This window comes from Abramis brama (assembly GCF_963993115.1).
Source record: "Abramis brama genome assembly, chromosome: 8".
NCBI lineage: Eukaryota > Metazoa > Chordata > Actinopteri > Cypriniformes > Leuciscidae > Abramis > Abramis brama.
This window is the reverse complement of record NC_139970.1, coordinates 43,153,455-43,158,454: the sequence shown is the minus strand read 5'-3', so window position 1 is coordinate 43,158,454 and position 5,000 is coordinate 43,153,455. Positions and strand designations below refer to the sequence as shown.

At 35.2% G+C, this 5,000-nt stretch overlaps 1 protein-coding gene across 1 annotated transcript in view; it reads right to left on the bottom strand.

The window, feature by feature from the left end:
- LOC311088178 (E3 ubiquitin-protein ligase SH3RF3-like) overlaps positions 1 to 5,000 on the bottom strand; it is a 129,552-nt gene that overhangs the window by 42,735 nt on the left and 81,817 nt on the right. The window lies entirely within an intron of this gene.

The following is a 5,000-nucleotide window of genomic DNA, read 5'->3' as shown; positions in this document are numbered from 1 at the left end:
TATATTTAGTAATAAAAAAATGATAAAACTAACTCAAATATAAAAATAAAATTCAAAATATAAACAAAAATATAATAGTATATTAATGATAATAAAATAAACTGGCAAAAAGTCTGTCAAGCTTTGTTCCTCATTATCAACACAAAACGTGCACAGACTCAACCGTACAGTTACTGTTTGCAGCTCAGTCTGAATTATTGATATGAGTAAGCTGAACGTGTTTCAGTGATGATGGCGCTTCATTAGTCAAACCTCACACATTCTCTTTGCTGTAGACTCAAACACGGATTTATCCATCAAAAATAAACATTAAAACCCCTGAAAGATCCTTTGGAGTAGAAGAGAGCTGACGCAACGCTCAGAAAACCAGGAGCTCACAATGGAAATCAGTCGTGTTTATGCTGGATAATTCCCAGATCTCCAGAACACAGTCAAACACACGTTTTGCAGGGATTTTACCACAGTTTGAGGAACTGAGCTTCACATATGCCTAAGTAATGATGTGACTTTTCCCTTCATCCCCTGCATTAATGACTATTCCCAGTACAGCGGGTGATTACAGCTATTTTACAATGCTTTCAATACAGCAGTTCAATAAACAAAATGTTAACATAACTTACATTTTTAGGCACAATATTTGCAGTTACTTTGTCTGTTTTTTCTCCGTCAACCAAAATAGTTCCGAACGAAACCAAGACAGAACCATTACAAGTCTTCTGAAAGAATCGTTCGTTTTGAATGAACGACTCGCTCATAAAGTCTGTTTCATTGTTTAATGACTCACTCATTAAAACAGGCACTTCATTCCTTTCTGAATATGCATTGGTTTTGAGTGAATCGTTTGATTCGACTCGCTCATAAAACACATTGTGTGCGTCTCAATCAGCTCAGTTCATGCATTACATATGTGCATTTGCATTATATATTATATGCGTTTGGATTATATATTAATATGCATTAGGATTATATATGCATTAGTACGTGCATTTGCATTATATATATTACATGCATTATGTGCATTTACATTATATATTATTTGCGTTTGGATTATATATTAATATGCATTATATGCATTTGGATTATATATGCATTAGTACGTGCATTTGCATTATATATTATATGCGTTTGGATTATATATTAATATGCATTATATGCATTTGGATTATATATGCATTAGTACGTGCATTTGAATGATATATTATATGCTTTATGTGCATTCGTATTATATATTATAAGTATTACAGTATTTGCATTATAAATGATATGCATTTACATTATATGTACATTATGAGCATTTACAATTTTACATTATACTGTATATTATATTCATTATCTGCATTTACATTATGCATGATGTGTATTTGCATTATATATAACATGCATTATGTGGCACTGATCAGGGAGTCGGAAACACTGAAACTTTCCCAAAAATCCCACAATGCACCATGAACACCAGAGAGCACTGATTCTCACTATGGCTGCACCCGAAATCTCATTCTTCCCTGCTATATAATATCAACATACATCGCTAGACAGGTAATGAACATAATCTAACTAACATTTATAATATATTTATGGCTGAAATGTTGCACGCATATGTAACAAGCAATTATACAACAATTACAACAATTATATTTCAATATTTTTCAACAACGTGCTCAACTGAAATTCCAGCATTGTTCATGTCTTCTTGTTTCAGTGAGTTGTAGCAGCTGTAAAGAACAATTACAGTGATCTAAACCACTCATGAGCCACTTGTGTGTAATTATGAGCTCTTGATATAGAAGACTATGAAGCCATCTGCTAATCAGTGTAATATTTATATTAAATATGATTCATGTTCAGTCAGGCGGGAGAATGAATGGAGTGGCTGAGCAAACAAGTGATTATGATTTGCAGATTTTGAAGAAAGAGTCTTGAGACTGTTCTAGTGATGGTTTAGTCCTCTAGTCCTCTGATAGGAAACTAGTGAGATCAGTGTATATATAATGAATGGAATATAACAGCAATGCATTAAACAAATAAACATTAATATTGAGGAGAAAATGAATCTTTCATGTTGAGGGGGTTTAATCAAGCACAGAATGTGAGTAAAAATAGATAATCTGTGTAAAATGACACAAACAGCTCATAATGAAGTGATTTAAACACAGAGACGAGAAGCTACTGAACTACAGGGGTTGAACACACTCACATGAGATGATCTTCACACTGTAAAACTGGACATTTACAAGTTGTGAAGAAAACAAAGATTATTGGAATGGGTTTTACAAGAAAAAGTCTTTCTGCTTCAATATTTCACACTGGAATACAAATGAAAAAACATATCTCACTTTTTCTCTTGAAGTTGTGAGTTTATTTATTTATTTATTTCTCAGAATTGTCAGATAAAAACTTGTAAGTTATAAAGTCCAAGATAAAAAAAAAGGCAAATCGCAAGAAAAAAGTCAGAATTGTGAGATATAAATTATATATTGTTTATTCTGTGCTGGAAACAAGCTTCCATAGGTAGGCCTACTTACTAGCAATTATTAATTCTATTATTTTTTCAGTTCATACCTCAGCTTCTGCACAGCATGTTTTATCTACAGTCGTGCAGTCATTTAACTTAAAGAACAACTATGGACTAATTAAATATTGTGACCAAAAACAAACCCTAAACTGCGGTTTGAATGCATGGATTAACTTATTTTATTAGAAGCCGTTAATCACTTCTGAAAAGACACAATTACATCTGAATTAAAGCTCTGAATGAACATCAAACGAGACTGAGTTTTTAATGAAATCAAACTCTCCGAGGGCTTTTCTTCCCTCAAGCCGCCGGGAACGCCGCATCCAGCCGGGATTAACCGCACATGTGCTCCCGGCTCTCTGGAGTCTATCAAATAAATAGTGCAGCTTATTCCATTCAGCATAATCAATTTACAAGCTTATTTGAAAGCGTTTTAACGGGGTTGCGGCTTCGTGACTGTGATTTCCTCTGACTTAAACCGATGTACGGGATCTTAAAGCGCTTCAACACTATATGTCAGAGGAACTCCTCGATATTTTATACAGTTTTTATTGGTCTATGGTCTCAAACCCTGCTGATGTCTATTGAGCACATAATGTTTAATCAGACTATCATACCTGGATCTTCCAGCATCAGTCTTCTCTCTCTCTCTGATGACATTTGAAGGATTCTCCAATCATTTAGTGCGTTTAAGCTCCGCCCCCTGTAACTCACGCTCATCTGCATATACACTCTTGAGAGCTCAACATCCAATCAACAGCTGATGCATAGAACCAAGCTCCGCCCCTAATTTGTTCTGTTACACTCAGGTGTGCATCACAATACAGAAGAAAAGATCTGATGCTTCTTCCATTTCATTGCAACTTTAGTTGAAAAAATAAATCCAGTCACATCAAACCGGCTAGAATGCCTTACAAAACATGCTCCTGTTATTAAAACACACAATACCCATAATGCACATTTGTCCATCACACCAGTGTCTTAAAGTCCCCCTGTAGTCAATGATTTAATCCCTTAAAACTCATCTTTCATCACCAATAGGACATATTTAAGCGTTTTTTCCTTGAATAAATGTTAAAATATCTTGAATGTAACTCGACACCCTTGCCTCATTTAGTATGCACGGTTCTATGAATATGCAAATGAGCCCCGCCTCCACTCACTCACTCAGCTCAGAGATCCACTGGTTGACGATCACACGTTGATCTGATTGGTTACAAGGTAGTTTGTGACGTCAGAAACACCAGCGATTTCAAAGCGTGTTTTTGAGACTGTCTTTGGTTCACTGCAGTTTTAAGGAGAAAATACTCAGCAATGCTGTCGACTTATGAATTTACATATGGTTAGTCTTAAAGCACATTAAAAACACTACATAGACAACATTAAAAGCTGGATTTTCACCACAGGCGGACATTAAACTCAAAACTAATAGACAAAACACAGATGCATTAAAATATCACGTTGCTTTTATTTCCCTGACCTCTGACCCCCAGACTCTCTCGGGTCTCATTTACTGAACAGTGTGTCTGTGGAAACACATCTGATCTGCTCATGTACAGCGACTGAGGATCTGTAGTTTGGCTCATGCCTACTTAAACACACTAAATACAGGACAGTGTGTGTGCAAACAGGTTCAGTTACACCCGTTAAAGTGAGTTAAAACTCATCTGAGGAACTTCTGTCTGTGTAAGTGACTGTGAGATGGGAATATGATGATGAAACTCACACAAATTCATGTCATATGATATTGTTCCATGTGAGTTTTTTTCTCTCTTAAAGTGAAAATCTGTGGTGAAAATCAAGTTTTTAATGTTGTTTATATGTCTATGTGTTTATAAACCATGTGTAAATTCATAAGTCGACTCCATTGCTGTGTATTTTCTCCTTAAAACTGCAGTGAACCAAAGACAGTCTCAAAAACACGCTTTGAAATCGCTGGTGTTTCTGACGTCACAAACTACCTTGTAACCAATCAGATCAACGTGTGATCATCAACCAGTGGATCTCTGAGCTGAGTGAGTGAGTGGAGGCGGGGCTCATTTGCATATTCATAGCACCCTGCATACTAAATGAGGTGTATATTATAAAGGTGTAGAGTTGAAGCATGAAGGAATTTTGTTTAAAAAAAAAAACTAAATATGTCATTTTGGGGATCAAAGACATAAAATGATTGACTACATGGCGACTTTAAATATATATAAATATAATGCAAATCACTTTGGATGCCAAGGACATGGGTTTGATTTCCAGAAAATGCATGAACTGACATGAACTGAAAAAATGAATAGCTTGAATGCAAGGTAAATCATGTTGGGTGAAAGCATCCGCCAAATGCATAAACGAAATAATTATAATATTCTCTGGAAATTCAGCCCTTGACATTGGAGTTGCTATTGCCATGATCTACTGTTCGAGCAACAGGAATGCTATACTATAAATATGTAAATGTATAATGTATAGAATGCATATATATAAATGCCATTGACTG